Here is a 22,005-nt window from a genome sequence, read left to right on the forward strand (position 1 = left end):
ATAGAGGAAAATTTCCCAGGCCTTGCTCAAAATCTCGATATACAAGTTCAAGAAGCCCAGAGGACCCCTGGGAGATTCAATGCAAACAGGAAGACGTCACGTCATGCAGTCATCAGACTGACCAAAGTATCAACTAAAGAGGCCCTTCTAAGAGCTGTAAGACAAAAGAAGCAAGTGACATACAAGGGAAAGCCAATTCGAATAACATCAGACTTCTCTAATGAGACTTTACAAGCAAGGAGAGACTGGGGCCCCATTCTCACTCTTTTGAAACAAAACAATGCCCAGCCTAGAATATTATTCCCTGCAAAACTAAGCTTCATATATGAAGGAGAAATAAAAACATTCTCAGACAAGCAAAGGCTCAGAGAATTCACCAAGACAAGACCAGCCCTACAAGAAGTACTTAAAACAGCGTTATGCACGGAACATCATAATAATAATCCACGGACATAAAAACAACCAAAACCCAAAGATATTAAAGGCCAGATATTACAATGGCTCAAGACAGAAATCATAGCAACAACATCCAACCCAACAGAATGATCAGTAATCTACCCTACCTATCAGTTCTCTCAATAAATGTGAATGGCTTAAACTCTCCACTCAAGAGACATAGGCTGGCTGAATGGATAAGAAAATACAGGCCAAGTATATGCTGTCTTCAGGAAACACATTTAACCTGCAAGGATGCACATAGACTAAAAATAAAAGGGTGGAGATCAATATTCCAAGCAAATAGAAGCCAAAAGAAGGCTGGTGTGGCAGTTCTAATTTCAGACGATTTAGTTTTTAAACCAACAAAAGTAGTAAAAGACAAAGAGGGTCATTATATAATGGTGAAGGGCACAGTCCAACAAGAAGAGATAACAATTTTAAATATATATGCACCCAACTTAGGTGCACCCAGATTCATAAAGCAAACCTTACTGGAGCTAAGCAAATGGATTAATAGCAACTCCATAATCGCCGGGGATTTCAACACCCCACTGACGGCATGAGACAGATCCTCCAAACAGAAAATTAATAAAGAAATAATGGACTTAAACAAAACTCTAGAACAATTGGGTCTGACAGACATCTACAGAACATTCTACCCAAAATCCACTGAATATACGTTCTTCTCATCAGCTCACGGGACATTCTCTAAGATTGACCATATCCTAGGACACAAAGAAAATCTCAAGAAATTTAAAAAAATAGAAATCATACCATGTACCTTCTCAGATCACAGTGGAATAAAACTAGAAATCAACCCTAACAGAAACTCACATTTCTACACAAAAACGTGGAAATTAAACAACCTCCTACTAAATGATTACTTCGTAAATGAAGAAATCAAGACGGAAATAAAAAACTTCTATGAAGAAAACGGCAATGGAGAGACAAGTTATCAACTCCTCTGGGACACAGCTAAAGCAGTTCTGAGAGGAAAGTTTATCTCCATAAATGCCTATAACCAAAAGGCAAGAAGATCACAAATAGACAATCTAATGAAACGACTCAAAGAGCTGGAAAAAGAAGAACAGACCAACCCCAAACCCAGCAGAAGAAGTGAAATCAACAAGATCAAATCAGAACTAAACGAAATTGAAAACAGGAAAGCTATTCAGGAGATTAATAAAACAAAAAGTTGGTTCTTTGAAAAAATAAACAAGATTGACACGCCGTTGGCTAAGCTAACGAAAAGCAGAAAAGAGAAATCTCTAATAAGCTCCATCAGGAATAAAAAAGGAGATATCACAACTGATCCCAAAGAGATACAAGATACAATTTATGAATACTACAAAAATCTTTATGCACACAAACTGGAAAATGTGGAGGAAATGGACAAATTTCTAGAAACACACAGCCTCCCTAGGCTCAACCAGGAAGAAATAGATTCCCTGAACAGACCAATCTCAACAGCTGAAATAGAAACAGCAATTAAAAATCTCCCTAAAAAGAAAAGTCCCGGTCCAGATGGCTTCACACCTGAATTTTACCATACTTACAAAGAAGAACTAGTACCTATCTTGCAGAAACTACTCCACAACATTGAGAAGAACGGAAACCTCCCCGACACCTTTTATGAAGCGAATATTACTCTGATACCAAAACCAGGAAAGGATGCAACAAAAAAAGAAAACTACAGACCAATATCCCTAATGAATATAGATGCAAAAATTTTCAACAAAATCTTAGCTAACCGAATCCAGACACTTATCAAAAAAATAATCCACCACGACCAAGTGGGCTTCATCCCAGGGATGCAGGGATGGTTCAACATACGTAAATCTATAAATGCAATTCACCACATAAACAGAAGCAAAAACAAAGACCACATGATCCTTTCAATAGATGCAGAAAAAGCTTTTGACAAAATTCAACACCCTTTCATGATACGAACACTTAAGAAAATAGGCATAGAAGGGACATACCTAAAAATGATACAAGCCATATATGACAGACCCATAGCCAACATCATACTGAATGGGGAAAGATTGAAATCATTCCCACTTAGAACTGGAACCAGACAAGGCTGCCCACTATCTCCACTTCTGTTCAACATAGTGCTGGAAGTCTTGGCTACAGCAATCAGACAGGAAAATGGAATCAAAGGTATCCAAATAGGGGCAGAAGAGATCAAACTTTCACTGTTTGCTGATGATATGATATTGTATCTAGAAAACCCCAAGGATTCAACCAAGAAACTCCTGGAACTGATCAATGAATTTAGTAAAGTCTCAGGATACAAAATCAATACACAGAAATCAGAGGCATTCATATACGCCAACAACAATCTAATTGAGAACCAAATCAAAGACTCAATTCCCTTCACAATAGCAACAAAGAAATTAAAGTACCTAGGAATATATTTAACCAAAGAGGTAAAAGACCTCTACAGAGAGAACTATGAAACACTGAGGAAGGAAATAGCAGAGGATGTAAACAGATGGAAATCCATACCACGCTCGTGGATCGGCAGACTCAATATCATCAAAATGTCTATACTACCCAAACTGATCTACAGATTCAATGCAATACCTATTAAAATCCCATCAGCATTCTTCACAGATATAGAAAAAATAATTTTACGCTTCGTATGGAACCAAAGAAGACCCCGAATATCAAGAGCAATTCTAGGCAACAAAAACAAAATGGGAGGCATTAATATGCCAGATATCAAACTATACTACAAAGCTGTAGTAATTAAAACAATATGGTATTGGCACAAAAACAGGAATATTGACCAGTGGAACAGATGTGAGAATCCTGATATAAAACCATCCTCATATAGCCATCTCATCTTTGACAAAGCAGACAAAAACATACACTGGGGAAAAGAATCCCTCTTCAATAAATGGTGCTGGGAAAACTGGATAGCCACCTGTAGAAGGCTAAAACAGGACCCACACCTTTCACCTCTCACAAAAACCAACTCACGCTGGATAACAGACTTAAACCTAAGATATGAAACTATCAGAACTCTAGAGGAAAAAGTTGGAAACACTCTCCTAGACATCGGCCTGGGCAAAGAGTTTATGAAGAAGTCCCCAAAGGCAATCACAGCAGCAACAAAAATAAATAAATGGGACATGATCAAACTACAAAGCTTCTGCAGAGCCAAAGAAATAGTCATGAAAGTAAACAGACAACCTACAGAATGGGAGAAAATTTTTGCATCCTATGCATCCGATAAGGGACTGATAACTAGAATATACTTAGAACTCACGAAAATTAGGAAGAAAAAATCAAATAACCCCATTAAAAAGTGGGCAAAGGACTTGAACAGAAATTTTTCTAAAGAAGACAGAAGAATGGCCAACAAACATATGAAGAAATGCTCAACATCTCTAATCATCAGGGAAATGCAAATCAAAACCACAATGAGATATCACTTAACCCCAGTGAGAATGGCCTTTATCAAAAAATCTCCAAACAATAAATGCTGGCGTGGTTGCGGAGAGAGAGGAACACTCCTACACTGCTGGTGGGACTGCAAACTAGTTCAACCTCTGTGGAAAGCAATATGGAGATACCTTAAAGCGATACAAGTGAATCTACCATTTGACCCAGCAATCCCATTGCTGGGCATCTACCCAAATGATCCAGTGACACTCTACAAAAAAGACACCTGCATTCGAATGTTTATAGCAGCACAATTCATAATTGCAAGGCTGTGGAAACAGCCCAAGTGCCCATCAATCCAAGAATGGATTAATAAAATGTGGTATATGTACACCATGGAGTACTATTCAGCTCTAAGAAACAATGGTGATATAGCACACCTTATATTTTCCTGGTTAGAGCTGGAACCCATACTACTAAGTGAAGTATCCCAAGAATGGAAAAACAAGCACCAGATATATTCTCCAGCAAACTGGTATTAACTGAGTAGCACCTAAGTGGACACATAGGTGCTACAGTAATAGGGTATTGGGCAGGTGGGAGGGGGGAGGGGGGCGGGTATATACATACATAGTGAGTGAGATGTGCACCATCTGGGGGATGGTCATGATGGAGACTCAGACTTTTGGGGGGAGGGGGGAAAATGGGCATTTATTGAAACCTTAAAATCTGTACCCCCATAATATACCAAAATAAAACAAAATAATTAAAAAAAAAAATTGGCTTGTGAGTGTCTTTTGGGGAGCAGCTAAGCTAGGGGAAGAAGAAATCAAGGAACAGGTAGACCAATAATTCAGAACCCTCTGCCCAATGAAAAGTCAACTAAAAGAAGAAAGTCATTTGTTCAACATTTATTTAGAAATGGCAAGTAAACTAATTTTTATTAATTATTTTCTTGCATTGATCAAAGCTACCCTAAAATATTCTATATAATGTTGCTTGATTTTTTTGTAGCTCTCATTCTCCCCTTTAGTTTTATGATTTTCTGAATCATAAAACTTGATAGACTTATTAAGAGTTTAAAATTATAGACTTATTAAAGAGTTTGAAATTTAAAAAGTAAATCTGAATAAATGGTACTATGCTATGCACAATTCAGTTTTATAATTTCAATATAATTCTCTGTGATAGACACATTAGACAATTATTAATAGTTTGGCTTTGGGTTGGTACAGTTTGAAAGAAAAATATAGATGCTGGAGAGATATATTTTAAAATACATCAACTGGAGGGCTTATTCTACTTTGGAGGGAGTGTAGCTACTTTTCAACAACAAGGTAAGAAGTTATGTGAGGAAACCTGAGTTAATTGACATGATATTTCCAACTTGTTCAGCGATGGTTTAATACACCATATGAACTATTGCTACTATTGGCTGCCTGGTTAGCCTGGCCCTAATCCAGCTCTGGAGAGAAAAGGTGGTAGCAGGCACTGAGGGGGAGAAGAGCTTCATCCTGCCTCTGTAGCAAGAGGATGCTGTGAAGAGAGCCAGGAGAGATGGTCTATTGTTCTCAGAATGGGCAGTAGAAATGCCACATGGGGAGGCTTCCTGTTTCTAGGAATGGTGGGCTAGGTTATTTGATCAATCCTTACACAGGGCACAATTTGAAAAGCCCTATGAAATACTAAGAAGAACACTTCTCAAAAACATAATAAAATAACAAAATAATACAAAATTACCAGGCTACAAGTGAAAACAGAACCCTGAGATGTAAATGAGTATGAAAGTCACTTTTGACTGTGAGTATTTGCTGACCTTTCAAAATTAGGACCTTTGTTTTGTCAACTTTGTGGGGTATGTGCAGAGGACAAAAATCAAACTTTCATGAGAGCTAAACCTGAGGGGACAACAGACTATTCCACAATAAACTGGTAACCTAAAAGGCTGAAACCTCAGGATAAGGGTGATCCAGAAGTTCAGAACTGTAACTTAAAAAATAAACCCTGGTATTCCAGATAATTTAGTTTAAGGTGCTTTCACACTGGCATTGGCCCCAAGCACCTGGCATAAAGCAAACTCAAATTTTCTTTTGAGGACTTTCTCTTTTATGTGGGCCTCAAATTATTACTTCAAATAATTAAAAAATATAATATACAACAGATAGCAAAAGATCACCAGGCATACACATAAATAAGACTATGAGAAAGAGCAAAGAAAAATAAAACAAAACATAACAGAAAATTAGACAAAAAAGGGAATTAGTGAACTGATGGATTCATCAGAAGAAATTATTCAGAATATAGTGTGGAGAAAAAGAGAGACAGAGAGAAATAAATCAAGAAAAGGAGGTAAGAGTCTTAAAAGATACAGTGATAAGGTATAAGCATATGTTTAATTGTAATCCAAAAAGGAGAAAAGAAACAGAATTCAGCAGATACATATTTGAAGAGATAATCACTAAGAATTCTCTAGAGCTGATGAAAGACATTAATATACAGATTCAAGAAATCTCAAAATCCTAAGCAAGATAAATTAAAAAGAAATATACTACTAGACATATTATGACACTGCAGAAAATCCAAGATAAGGAGTGTTTTTAATAGCAGCCTGTAAAAAAAGAGATTACTTTCAAAGAAGCAGGAGTAAGACAGTGGAAGACAGTGAAATGATATCTTTAAGGTGCTGAAAGACAATAGCTGTCAACCTAGAATTTTATATTTGGTAAACATATCTTTCAAGAATGGAGAAGAGGAAAAGAACATTTGCAAACAAAAACTAAGTGAGTTCTACAACAGCAGATCTGTAACAGAACAAATGCTGAAGGAATATTTTGCATAGATAAAAATGATTTCAAACTTTCTAAATCTGATAAAGGGCCTCTGTGAAAAACCCCAACTAACATCATACCTAATGGAGAAAGACTGAATGCTTTCTGCCTATGATTGGGAATAAGGCAAGAATGTCTGCTCTCTATTCAACATTTTACTGGAGGTTGTAGCCAGGACAATTAGGAAAATAAAATAAAACACATCCGGTTTGGAAAGAAAGAGTAAAACTATCTCCATTTGCTGATAACATAATTTTATAATATGATCTTTATTCTTATATCCTTATATAATAAAAACCTAAGGAGTCAACTGAAAACTTAATAGAGGTAATAAATGAGTAGAGCAAGGTTTTAGGTTACAAGGTCCATATATGAAATTAATTGCATTTATATATTCTTACAAGAAAAAAATCTGAAAATGACATTAAGAAAATAGTTCTATCTAAAATTGCATCAAAAATAACAAGATATTTAGGAGTGAACTTAATAAAAGAACTACAAAACTTATACTTTGAAAACTATAAAAAAATTGAGGTAAATTAAAAAAGACTGGAATAAATGGAAAAATATCTCCTGTTCATGAATTGGAAGACAATATTGTTAAGTTGACAATATTTCCAAAACTGATCTTCAAATTCAATGCAATCTCTATAAAAACTCCATTGACTTCTTTGTAGAAATTGACAAACTTATTATAAAATTCAAACGGAAGCTCTAAGGACCCAGGATAGCCAAAACAATCTTGAAAAAGAAGAACAAAATTGGAAGGCCCACACTTTCTGATTTCAAACTTATTAAAAATCTATAGTAATGAAGGCACTGTGGTATGGGCATAGGAATAGACATAGATCAATGAAATAGAACTAAGAGTCCAGAAATAAACCCTCACATTATGACCAACTGATTTTTGAAAGAGTGTCAAGACAATTCTATGGGAGAAAGAATAGTTTCTTCAACAAATGGTGCTGGGACTATTGGATATCCACACACAAAGGAATGAAGTTGGACCCCTACCTCATATCATATACAAAAACTAACTCAAAATGGATCAAAGACCTAAACATAAGACATACAACTATAAAACTTTTAGAAGAGAACATAGACATAAATCTTTGTAATCTTGGAGTAGGCAATGATTTCTTAGATATGACCCCAAAAGCATAAGCAACAAAGAAAACAATGAAATTGGACTTTATCAAAACTAAAATATTTTTGTGTCAAAGGACATTATCAAGAGAGTGAAAATAACTGACAGAAGGTGGTGCTGCTAGGAATCATCTTAAGAATTTGAAATCAAAACTTCACGTGTAAGAATGGAGGCATGCTAAGGGATAATAGCACAAAAACCAAGCTGAGTTCCCCACGAGCCACACTGCTAGTCTTCCTGAAAGATATCTGTATGTTGGGCTGGTAAAGGTCCTGTATAGTGACTGTGTTTTCCAAGCTAAAGTGTTTCTGTATATGAACTGAGGAGAGGTTACCCTCTAACTTTTGATTAGTTTAAATGAAAAACAAGTTTTTAAAATATAAAACTAGATTACCTTTAGTTCAGGCATGTAATAAATTAACTTTGTGATAACCATAAGAGTAGAGGAAACCCCCTGTTTGCAGTGGTCGAGGTGATGGCTGTAGAAGTTTTCATTTGTTCCTCCAGCAATACCTTATCTGAGCTGACATAGAGTGTTAGGCAGCAGCAGGGCTCTGTGTTTCCTGCTTTCAGGAATCAGGAGGAGAATGAGGCAAGAGAGCAAACAAGGTAGGGAGGGCTGGTTTCTGTTTGACTAGCTGTAGGCCTGCTTGGCTTCCTGCCACCTCCAGGTATTCAACATACCAACTGCATGTTCAATTTTAGGTGCTATTATTCAGGGGAGCTAAAAATTTACTCAGGGTCTTTGAGTCATGGGAAAAATTAAGGCTCCACCTTGCCTTTTCCTTCATGAAGATTTTCTTTAAGTGACAATGTTTATTTTTTTCCTATCATAAAAGTAATATAAAGTGGTAGAAAAATGGAAGAATAAATTTTTTACACATCCAACACAGAGATGAATAGGCAGAGCACAGAGGGTTTTTAGGGCAGTGAAGCCACTCTGCATGACACTCCAATGGTGGATACAGGTCATCATGCACATTCAAACAAGCCCATAGAATATAGCACTAATAGTGAACCCTACTGTAAACTATGCACCTGTGAGATAATGATGTGTCAATGTAGATTCATCAATTGCAAGAAATGTCCCATTCTATGGGGAACGTTGATAATGTGGGAGGCTCTGCACATGTGGAGTATGGAGGCATGGTACATATAGGAAATCTCTGTACCTTTCTCTGAATTTTACTGTGAACTTAAAACTGCTCTAAAAAAAATAAAGTCTATTGAAAAAATAAATAAAAGGAAAACTAAAAATTCCCCAAGCCAAAAAAAGCATAGAGAATAAACTATGATTTCCACCTATTAGAGTTACCATTATTAACATTTTATCTTTATTTGCCTGTAGTCTTTTTTCCCTCAAATACATATTTTTTATATAGTTGGAATCAGAATGCACATACAATTTTATCACACTTTTTTCATTTAACTTTACAGTTATGAAAAATATTTTCTTCATTAGAAACTCATTGCAAGCATAAATTTTGATATGCCATCATGTGGATATACCATGTTTGTTTAATTTTTCTGCCACTATTGGATATTTACGTTGCTTCTAATGTTTACTTTTATTATGCATAATATGATTTTTGTAAAAGCAGAACCTCTGATTTTTGAAACCTTGATGGATAGAAGTTGAAAAAACTAGCATTTAAGCTGTAGGTAGTTTTCAATTTCATTAGAGATTGATGCTCTAAAACTCCTTTGGGACAAGCTGTGTTTTGTTCTGGGCCACTGGGATTAACATTCTAAATACACAAATGTAAAGTAATACTCACTTGCCATTTTGGGGGTAAAATGTGGTGTTACTAACCAACCATAAGGTAGATGTTTGTAGACTGCAAATCAAAGTGTCCTAAAGGATAAGGGACATTATTTTGGGTATATACTTGAGTCAGAATTGTCTCTCTCCAGAATTTATTTGTTTGGTAAAAAGAAGTGAATGAAGTAAAAAAATTTTTTTCTTTGTTTGAAATTACACTTATCTGTGCCTAATGGTTGTTCTCCTGAATGTGAGTATGCTTGCCTGCATAAAGGCCTGGCTACCCTGAGCATTCAGCCACTTGAGATCCTGATAAGATGATTCCATTAATCGTTCTATAGATCATGGATCTCCAAAGTCCTGCCCAAGATTTCTACGATTTCCTGAGGGGCTTACATTCTTATCACTTTTGCTTCATGGACCCTACATTCCTGAATCTGTTTTTGTTCCATGACATGTGTAGCAAGATCTCAAATTCAGCCTCTTCCTCCATTTCCACAATACAAATTCACACAGAGCATCTTAATGTGGAGAAATAATACTGATGACCACTGACATTTACTGAGTAATTACACTGTAGCATTATTTAAGAGTTTTAGAGGTATTGCCCAATTGAATCTTCACAACAACCCTATGAGATAGGTACTCTAAACATCCCAACTTTACAGATGAAGAAACGGAGGCACTGAGAGATTAGGTACAATTTATGTGCAAGTATGTTTACTAAAACATTCACTTATTCAGAAAATAAGTATGCATTGTAATAATTCTGCAGTGTGTTGGGGATTCAATGTTGCAAAATGTAGACATGGAGTTGGCCCTCAGGGAGTTCACAGTTGAGAAGCAGGTAATAGACAATTAAGAAATTATCAAAAACATGAAATATGTGAAGTGCAGAGTGATACTCCAAAGAATTTCATTTTTGTAGTTGTGGAAACTTTCTGAATGAAGTCACACTTAATGGTGACCAGAAGGATGATTGACAGTGAGCCAGAAAATGGGAGAAGAATGAGGTAAAGAGTGTTTCAGGTAGAGAGCAGCAGTGTGTGCACAGGCTGAGCATGAAGAGCGAGTATGATGAGGACCACGTGCTGAAGGAGTTTGGAATGGCTGCAGCACAGAGTGAGGTGGGGCGAGTGGTGAGAGAGGGCCGAGGAGCTGGGCAAAAGTCAGGACATGTAGGCCTTGTGGGCCATAGAGGGTCTCGTAGGTCTGGTAAAGATTTTAGACTCCTTCCCAAGTGTAATAGCAAGCTGATGAAGAGTGTAGACAGGGGAGGGACATGGTCATGTCTACATTTTAGAAGGTTACTTTGGTTGCATATGAAGACTGGAATGGACCAGTAGGAAACTGCAAACAGCAGGAAATCCAGGAGGCTTCGAATGGGCCAGGCAAGAGCCCACAGTGGCCTGGACTCAAGGATTCTCAATGCCAATGGAGAGAAGTAGATGGATTTGAGGTTTACTTAGAAAGCTGTATTGGTTAGTATTCTTAGTTACAAAAACAGAATCCATTCCAGGTGATTTAATCTGGAAGGGATCTATTACAGGATATTAGATAGCTCTTAGAACATTTAGGAAGGTTCATGGAATAGATCTAGGCCCAGCTTCTGGGAATAAGTCTAGAGGAGATGGTAGATAAATCCCTTTGTCATGGCCAGAAATCTCCCCTTGTCACTACCAAACCCAGAACAATACTGCCTCTGCTACTGTCCATACCAATGACATGGATGCCCCATGCTCTGCCTCTTTTCTTTCATAACTCAGCTCTGATCAAAGCTTCACTTAGGTTCATATAATTAGAAGAACCTTAATCATATAAGGCACCTCAGTGCCAAGGAAGCAAGAGATATGCATAACCTTTGTATAGGAGTATAGGAAGACGTGCTAGAACGTAACTGGAATGGTGTTGAATAAGCCAACCTGTAGTACCTGCCCCAGGGGTGCCAGGGTCAATAGGGTTTGGTGAATGACATTGAGGAGGGTAAGGGAGAAGAGGGTATTAAGAAAGATCCTTGGTATCTCAGGGGACTGTGGTTGATTTTATTGAAATTAAAAACATGGCAGAAGGAGAATCGTTTGGAGGTGGGAGACAGAAGAGAGGTGAGTTCAGTTGGGTAGGGGTTGACTTCAAGGTATCTTGGACTGTGTATATAGAGATGTCTCATACACAGTTAGACATAGAAATCTGGCTTTTGAGTCATCAACATATGGATGGCACATGATGAGAGAGATGAGATGGTCATTAGAGAAACGAAATCACATAGGAAGACAGTGCAGAATCTGTAGCATGGAGAGTCAAGGACAGAACTTTTAGGAATACTACCAAAACTTAGAGGACAGGCAGAGCAAGAGGCATCAGCAAAGAGACTGGGAAGGTTGACCAGAGAAGTGGAAGGACGTTGAGGATGTGGAGTCATCAAAGGACAGAGAAAAGAGTGTTTGAAGGAAAAGAGAGAATGTGGCAGTATCAAATACTGCTAGAGGCCAAGCAGCCAGAGGATGGAGGGGTGTCCAGTGGATTAATTGTTAAAGGAGTCACTAGTGCCTCTTCAGAGGATAATTTTAGTAGAGTGGTAAGGAAGAAAACCAGAACATAGGAAGTAAAGGAGTGCATAGATGTGGGGAAGAGAAGAGAATTATAGTAGATGTTTCCAGTAGTTCTTTCCATAAGTTTGTCCATGAAAGAAGAGATGGGAAATAGGATGATAGATGGAAGGGAACATGGGGTGAAGAAAAATTAGGAGGGTGGGGAGTGGGAAAGAATGGCTAGAGTGTGTAAATGCTGATGGGAAACCAGGAGAGAAGAAGAGGCTGGGCATGGTGGTTCACACTGATAATCCCAGCGCTTTGGGAGGCTGAGGAGGGAGGACTGCTTGAGGCCAGGATTTCAAGACCAGCCTAAGCTACATAGAAAGACTCTGTCTCTACAAAAAAGAGAAAAAAAATTAGCTGGGCGTGGTGGTGCACACCTGTATTTATAGCTACTCTGGAGGCTGAGGCAGGAGGATTGCTTGAGTTTAGGAGTTTAAGGGTACAGTGATCTATAATCATGCAACTGTACTCCAGCCTGGGTGACAGAATGAGACCCTGTCTCTAAAAACAAACAAACAAACAAACAAACAAACAAACAAACAAAACAATAAAAGAGAGAGAGAGGGATAATTGAGAGATTGATATCACTGAGAAGATAACCTGGGTTATGCCATAGTTTAGGCCAATAGGATATTCATGAAAACAATACATTTTTATTCAATTAATTTTTTTCCATCTGCCACGTTCAGCTGTTGAAGAGTTCAGAATTTACTATAGAGTTCCCTATTTAATCATCCTTCTATTTGCTCTCAAATTTATCCTCCTTCTCTCTCTTCTTCTCTAACTCTCCCACTCCCTCCTCCTCCTCTCCCCCTTCCTTCTTTCTTTCCTTTCCATCATGTATTTATTGAGAACTTGCTTTGAGCCAGACATTGTGCTAGATTCAGGGGATGCAATGTTGAATTAAACACTTATAACCTGTCTTGTTTGAGCTGGAAGAATAATAGTGAAAGAGGCCTTAATCATATCACAGTTATAAATCTGAAATTATACAGTGATAAGAGGCACAGAGGAAAGGCTCAGAGTGCTGTTTGGGCTAGTCTGGGGAGTTCAGGAAAAGCTTCTCTGAGAAAGTGAAAATTGATCTGAAATGTGAAAGATGAGTAGAAATTCACTAGGCAACAAGGGCCAGTGGTTGGGAGCAAGCAGCGTTGCTCATAATAGCAATGAATGGACTTTAGAAATAACCCAAATGTCCAAAAATAGGGGATTTTTTTTTCAATAAATTATGGTGCATCCGTATGATGAAATAACATGCAGTCATTTCTAAGAACTAGGTAGATGTGTATACTTTGGTTGTATGGTTCAGTGAATAAGGAGGCCATAAAATAATGTATTAATATTTCACATAACTTCCTTTATGTAAAAATATGTATGTATAGATAAAGATAAATGAATAAATATCTAGATGGACCATCGTGGGGGCTTTCAGGTTCTACATTCTACGTAAGCATGTAGTACATTTATAATGCAAAAGAAAAATCAAGGAACAAATTATCATTTTGAAAGAAGAAATAATTGACCAAAATCTTACCCATTTTATACAATTAAAGGAAATCTAAAACATTTTATGCAACTTTAGATGTGATTTGAGGGGGAACAATTCCAGAGCTGGGTGAGCACGGGGTTATGTTTTCAGGTCACAAGTCAGCTTGGGTCGGGAAGGAAGCTCCTTCCTCCCCGCCTTCCCCAGGCTACGGGCAGTGGATCTTGGGCCAGGAGGAGATCTCACACCTGTTTTCATGAGTTTGTCCTGAGCCAGGGAAGGGACAGCTCTTTATTCATTTATCTGAAATTCACATATAACTGGACATCCAGTATTTTTATTTGCTGAATCTGGCAATCTTTACATAGGATCTGAGCCACAAATGTGAGCCACATATATAATTCTAAATGTTTTAGCAGCTATATTTTAGAAAGCAAAAAGCAGGCAAATTAATTTACATAATATACTTCGTTTAACTCGATGTATTCAAAATACCATTTCCACATATTATTAATACAAAAATTACTAATGAGATAGTTTGCATTCTCTTTCTGTACTAAATCTTTGAAATCCAGTGTGTATTTCACTCTTCCATCACATCTCAATCCAAACCAGCCACAACCTAAGCAACCCCATAGCTGCGTGTGGCTAGTGGCTACTGCATCGGACTGCGCAGGTCTAGCTCTCCAGGCGCTCCTGAGTTCCTCGGCCGGCCGGGGGCCTGGGCACCTTTTCACAGCGCCCAGGTTCAGCCAGGTGGCCCCCACTGGCAGGCAGGGCCGCCTGGTCACAGAGCTCGCGGAGATGAGCGCGGCCGCCGCGAGAGGGAGCCAGCCCCCCGGAGTAAAGGCTCCTTCTCCGCGTCTCCGCGCTCGGCAGGGGCGCGGGACACGCGGGGCGAATCCGCACGCCGCGCACCTGGACCCGATCCTCCGCTTCCCTCACGCTCGCGTTCCCAGCCAGCGTTTCCCGCAGCCTGGGCCGCTGCTGTGCATGTCCCTGTCAGGTTGTTCTGTAATCGTCCCTTCTCTCCCCTATCTCGATCCCTTCCCCTCGTCCCGCCATCATGAGGTCTTTCCGCCTTAGCGGTGTGGGCAAGTACAGAGACTGGGAGCGCGGAGTCCTGCGGGTCCGGGTGTAAGTCCCAGCCCTGCTCCTCGCTAGCGAAGGGCGCTTTCAGGACAGCGCGCCACCGTCCTCAGCTTCCTCACCAGTGTGGGGCTGATAGCAATCCCATAACCATGTGGAGGACAGCAACTGTGATAATAGTATACTTAGGAAAGTGCCCAGGAAGTGCTTGTAGGAAAGCAAAGAGAGTGCTCAGAAAGTAACAGCGCATTTTCTCCTGCCCTACAAGTATGTTGGAGGTGATGTGATACACCTAATATATTAGTTCTCAAACTCGGCCGCATGCAGGATAACTAAGGAGCTTGTGAATAACTCCTGTTTCTTCTCTCCCAGAGATTCTGATTCAGTAGGACTGGGATGAGGCCGCCGATTATGAATTTTAAAGAAGTTCTCTAGATGATTCTGAGCAGCCAGTCTGATACCGATTTTGTAGGTTGTTGTTTGGGAACCATTGGCACATGGAAGGAACAGGGGATTTGGAATGCTGGGTCCTGGGTTTCACGTCTTGCTTGGCTGTTTACTCAACTCTGAGCCTTGTTTATGACATTTGCTGAAGGAGACTGAGATGACACTGTGCTCAGGAGGGGGTACCTGTGTAAGGGCTGGGCACCACGCTCTTCCCTTTCCCTGCCTGTCCTTTCTCCCTCTTCTGTCCCAGCTGGGCTGCTAAGCCAACAGCCCACCTGCTTCCCTTTGACTTTGGATTAGATTTTGTCTTTGGTGTCCTATTGCTCCACTTTTGGATCTGATGCAGTTTCTTTGACCCAGCAAGGAATTTATGGTGGGGCCAGTTCATATAAGGTCTTTCATTTTCCCTCATCACTCCTCCCACCCTACCCACCTCCTGCTTACCCACCCCTACCCCCTGTGAGTCAGGCATAGCTGGCAGGTTTTTGAGGGCCAGATGGGTTTCCCAGGGAAGGGGAGAAGCAGAAGTTCTGGGTGGAGAAGAGCAAAGAAGACAAATCTACTCTCCTTTTCAACTGCAGGCTGAAACAGGTTCTCTAGATAACGAAACACATAAAAAACAAAGCTAAAAGACAAATGACAAATGGGGACAAACAGGCAAAGAATTAATATCTTAATAGATCTCATCTATAAATAATATTAAATTAAGTTTGGAGTTTAGACTAATATCCTGGACCAACTGTTCTGATTGTTGAATTGAGACAGTGATTGTAACTTAAAAAGATTTTCTACTAACCAAGAGTGAGCAGCAAAATCATAGGCCTGCTGGAGTTTTCATCTAGTAGCAGAAGAAATTTATTCCCATGGACCAAATTTTGAAATAACAATAAAAGACCCAAAATAAAACTTTTTATTTTTAAAAACATTTTTATTTTGTCAACAGTAGTGTCTATTCAATGTACTGATCACACCCAGTATTCTGTAACCTTTTAATTTTCCACTTAAATAGCATTGAATAATTTTCTATTCCATTACAGCAGGGTTTACTTCAGCCTTTTAAAGACTTCATAGAATTCCATTAGGTGACTTCATTCTAATTCATTTAATCAATTCCATATTAATATATGTTTATTTGTTTCTAATGTTTTTAATATAAAGAATAGTGATATTAGCATCTTAAAACCTTAATCTTTCCCCATTCGTTTCATTATTTTCTTAGGATAAACTCTGTGAAATGAAATATCTGGTATGAACTATAAAAAATGCACATTTAAAATTTTGTTCATATTCTTTTTTCAAAAAGTTAGATCAGCTGACACTTTTGCTAATAAGCTGTGTTTAATGACAATTTTCAATGTTCCTGAAGACTGAGGATTATCAATATTTTTATTATTTTCAAGAAAAAATGGGGGAAATGGTTTCCTATTTAAGCTTGCAGTTATTTGATTATTGTCCACTGATAAGCACCATTTGCTGCATTTGTGGACATTTTTTATTTCTTCTCTTTTGATTTGCTTATTCATGTTGGTGAGTAAAATTTTAATCAGATTAATAATTCCATTACAAAGTTGTGTTTTAATATCTTCTTTTAGTGAAATTAATGTCAAATTGGTGGGCAGAGGTCTTTACCCCCCAATTATATATAAAATTAATGCCTCCAATTACCGTTTTAGATTAGAGTACTTTTCAGATTCTTATCTTCTGTGTAACTCAAGGTTATATATATATATTTTTAGAAGAGTGTGAGTGTAGCTTGAAGCTCGCTCAAACAGAAACAAGCTTGTTAACATGGCTGTTGTGGGGCTGTTGATGGGGGAGGGTGCTGCTTACCGGGTTGGCTTCTCTGGGGGTACCCACTCATTGATTCTCAAAGTCAGGCAGTCCCGCTCTATCTGAAACAGTCTTTGGGAATGTTTATAAAGACTGAAAAGGGGTTTGTTAATGAGACTGAGTTCATACTTTTACTATACAGTTAACTTAAATATAAATATATACATCTGATTAAACATATACAAATGGGATCTGTGATCAATTTCAGTTTTCTCCTCACTGAAGAGTTTATGAAAATCTTCACCTAGGATAATGATTAGAATGACCATTTCTGACCCATTTATAGTGACCAGGTTTCTGGGGACCCTCTCTGTGTGTCTCAGCAGTATGTCCTTACACTAGGCTCACCATTTGCTGTCGGCATACCTTTCCTGCTTTTTCCCTCATGTTTCGGTTCAGTTTAGGGGCCCAGAGTAATCATGAGAGTGAAGTTTAGGGTTTTTTCCTTCCCTCTGGTATGTTGTGCAAAATGCAGTGAAAGAACCAAATCCAAACGGTACAAGCCCAAGACAACTATCTTTCCCCAGGGTCACCCAAACCCATCTTGGGATAGCTTTTTCCCTGCTCGTGGATGACACCCTAAGCAGGCCCCATAGCTTTCCCAATCATCCTCATATGGCAAAAGGTCCCTAAGTCAGAGTGACCAAAAAGCAGTAATCAACATGCCCACTCCAGCAATGGTATACCTAGTATATTTGACACCTGCAGAGGGTCACTTGTAAACATTTATTCCTTCTATAGCAGCAGTCCCCAACCTTTTTGGCACCAGGGACCGGTTTCATGGAAGACAGTTTTTCCATGAACCAGAGCTGGGGGTGAGGTGGGAATGGTTTCAGGATGATTCAAGGGCATCCCATTTATTGGGCAGTCAAACCTTTCTGCTAATGATAATCTGTATTTGCAGCTGCTCCCCAGCACTAGCATCAGTACCTTAGCTCCACCTCAGATCATCAGGTATAAGGAAGGCACAAACCAGATCCCGCACATGTGCAGTTTACAGTAGGGTTTGCGCTTCTATGAGAATCTACCCACTGCTGATCTGATAAGAGGCGGAGCTTATGCAGTGATGCCAGTGATGGGGAGTGGCTATAAATACAGCTGAAGCTTTGCTTGCTTGCCCACCCCTCACCTCCTGCTGGGAGGCCTGGTTCCTAACAGGCCATGGACCAGTACCAGTCCATAGCCCAGGGATTGGGGACTGCAGTTCTATAGGATCAAATTATCTTCAGTAATAATCATGAAATGGAACAAATAATAATAATGGCCAAAGAAGAAAGGCAGACAGCAAAATTTTTCTTTTAGCTTTTTATGTGCCAGGCCCTCTTCTGTATATAATCATGCCAGTAATTAAAAAGACATAAACAAAACAAAAATTATAATACAGAAATGGAGAAAAGTAATGAATTAATACTTTCTACTTACATTAGTTTTGAAAAAGGAAAATTATGCTGACGTTTGCACTCTGTTTTAAATTTTAAACTCAAGAAAAACCCCAAGTCATCTCATAGAATGACAGAATTGAAGTAACACATGTTCTTTGTCTTTACAATAACCATGCTGATTGTTTACTTCATATCTTCTGATTAAATGCAGGAATATGTAGTACCACCGGAACTGGAAATATTGAACTGTGCCTAAAACAAACATGAATGATTTCCAACTCTCCAGAACTTACTCTTGAAATGAATGTGTGCAGCTAAGTGTGTTGGGGTCAACTGGACAGCTGAGAACTTTCTGAATTGGCTTCTATGTAGAAAATGTTTATTAAAAGGGAAGTGGTAATAATGTGCTAATCTGAAGCTTACATGTTATTAATACTCATGTATTATGAACTACAATGATTACTTAGATGTTAAACCAGCAAAATAATTTTTTGGGGAAGGAGTTTTTATCATTGGCAACATATAGAAATACTGCATAATGGTAATAAGAAGCAGACCAACTTTGAATGAATTTGCTTTTAAATTCTCTACAGATGATACCTTTCTGATGCCTTGGTACCATATAAGCTCCTGAGCTTGGATTCAACCTTCAGGAAAATATGGGAAGAAGGCCCCGTTTCTGTCATTGAGTGAAATGGAGGTAGAAATTTTTTTCAGTTATTAAAGAATAAACAAAGTTATTTTCTTAAACACCTGAGTTTGTCGCTGGAGGTTTGTGTTTAGTAACTTGTTATTCTAGAAACTGCATCTTGGTGCTGTGGCTTTCCCTCTTGCTCTCATCTGAGCACTGGGTCTTCTTCCTATTAATATATATTGTGCAGTTTTTGTGTGTGTGTGGATAGAAGAAGAGATTTTAAACTTTTATATTTACAGAGAATAATCACTTCGTAAATGGGATCCAAACTGAGCATGGATGCCCCCCTGGGCAGAGGGGTAAATGTGTGATCCCAGGACACTGTTTGCACAGATTTGGGGGAATGTCCATGTTCAATGTCAAGTGGGTCACAGAGGCCCTTATCATTCCCCCACCCTTCCCTCCTTTTGGGACATTTCATACCCTCATCTTCTTCGGCAATTGCTGGTCTGAGGCTGCTCCAGGGAGCTAAAATTGATTCTAAACACTTTAGTTCTGAAAAGCATTGATCTGAATATCTGTGGCAGGGTGAGGGGCCCGCAGTTGTAGAGGAGGTGCTCTCTCGTGGAGTAATAGAAATTTTTCTGAATAGTGAAATCCAACGTGGCTTTGCAAATGACTGCTGGTGAGTATGAGTCTTCAATCAGAATGCCTCTTTGGTGGTGTTTCAGCCTGCAATTATCTCCAAAGTCCTCGGAGGGAGGCACAATTGGTGTGGACCCCATTGGGCTTGATAACTCTCTGAAACCTCCCTGGGGTGCGGTGCCCATGCCAAGAAGGCACTGCAGCAATTAAAGAAGGTTTTCTCCCGAGCTCTGGGGTATATTTATCTTCAAGCTAATGTTACAGTTGGTGCTTCCTTTTGCCAAGCTTCACACAACTGGGCCTCCTATTCCTTCATGGCCTCGTAACGGAGTGAGAGGAGGGTTCAAAAAAATTGTTTTCCTTCTGGGGAGAAGGGAAGAGCGCTAGTTGAATACGCATTAGATTCAATAAGTCAGCCTCATTTCAAAGGCATCTTGTTGACCTATCTCGGGCCCTGCTGAAGCTGTGACCTAGAAGTGGCGCTGGGCCTTTTGTCCCCAAGGGCCGGTGGGAGGAAGGCTGGGCGGCCTGGACGATGCCCTGCTGGACAATGGGGAGCATTGACGAAGTGCTCCCATTTATTGGCTGAGCGACTGCATCAGTCATTCATTCACAGGCACAAGGTCTAAATTGCAGAACCAATTAACAGCACTAATAGCCCTTGCCTGAATTAATCTTTGAGACAAAAGGGAGGAGAAGTGGAAGTGCTATTAGCAAATCAAGCTGTACCATCCCTGCTTTATTGCAGAAATCTCAGTGTCTGTATGTGGCTATTGTGCGCTGACTGCAATTACAGCCCTCATTTAAAAATGATTAAGTGGTTATAATTATTTTTCAATTAAAACTTATATCTTCCATTTATGCAATATTTCAGACTTCAATTAAACTTCTTTTTAAAAGTGCCGCTGAACCAAAAGGTTCCTGTTGCCTCTTTTACCAAGAAATCCTAAACTCAACCAGATAGGATTTTGATTTGCAGCCTTTAGAATTAGTTCCATTAAATTTAGACATTGTGATGAAAGTTAACAAGCAATAAAATTCACAGTGCCTACTAGAAGTGACCACCACTACCACCAGCACCACCACCACCGTGGGTGTCAGGGAGAGAAACAGTTCCAGACTTTTTCTGGATAGGCCCAAGGAATTCATGACTGCTGAGAAGAGTGTCCTTGCCATTGGATAGTAGTGTCACTAGAAGAGTTGCCGCCTGAAGCTCAATATTTAGAGTAGCAGCCTCAGCTGTGGTCTTGTGGCAGGAATGAGTTACTGTAAGAAATGTGTGACATTTTGAACAACTTAATTTGTTTAAAAACTAGAGCAATTGCAGGGTTTCCCCCTTAAACTCATCTTATTTGCCCTTAATGTGCTTTCTTGAGGAGGAGAGAAAGGAATTGTTAGGCATTCTGCATAAGCCATGGCTGGTGGGAGGGGTGCGGAGGGGATGGGCAAATTCACTCCTAAAGGATGTGGTCCCTGCTGTCTGGGGGATGGGCATGCTTGTGGCTCTGACTCAGGCAAGGCAAAGGCAATGTGTGTGGCCAAATTGTTTGTACCCTCGTAATACTCTGAAATTGAAAAAAAAAAAAAGCCATAGCCTATTTTATCTTATTGCTGCCCATAAACAGAGCAGGTTTTTGGGAGTATGACCCTCATGGGGACATCATGGTTGTGTGTATGGTGGCAAAGAAAAGGGCTGGGAACCTCTGTTGTCTAGAGCAGGCGTCCTCAAACTATGGCCCTTGGGCCACATGCGGCCCGCCAAGGACATTTATCTGGCCTGCCGGGTGTTTTTGCCTCCACTGCCTGTCCTGCTTAGCAGCTGACTCGTCCTGGGCCCACAGTACGCATGTGTGGAATGTTTGCCGCACTCTCCAACGGCCCTCCAACGATCTGAGGGACAGTGAACTGGCCCCCTGTTTAAAAAGTTTGAGGACCCCTGGTCTAGAGGTTCTAATCAGAACTGTTTTATGGAGTCCAGCTCACCAGCTTTAGTAAGGACTAGAGCTGTATGATTTATAAATTTTAATATCATACAATTAAAAAAATCACTTATAATCTTGTTCATGGATAATAATGTCCTGCTTTCTCTTACCTTATTATGGCACTGATGAGGAAAATTATGTCTCAAGAAATGGAAGGCAATGGCAGTAATGAAATCTGGAGCCTGCACTGTTGATCAGATCTGGCCCAAGAAACTCAGACAGGACTTACGGCCCCTCCTGCACGGAAGAGATGCGTTACTGCAATACACTTTTTCTCTTTTTAAAAATTAAATAAAATATGTCATCTGTTATTGTTTATATCTGCAAAGTACTTTTAATTTTTATGCT

This window comes from Microcebus murinus, chromosome 1, assembly GCF_040939455.1.
Source record: "Microcebus murinus isolate Inina chromosome 1, M.murinus_Inina_mat1.0, whole genome shotgun sequence".
In the NCBI taxonomy this organism is placed as follows: Eukaryota; Metazoa; Chordata; class Mammalia; order Primates; family Cheirogaleidae; genus Microcebus; species Microcebus murinus.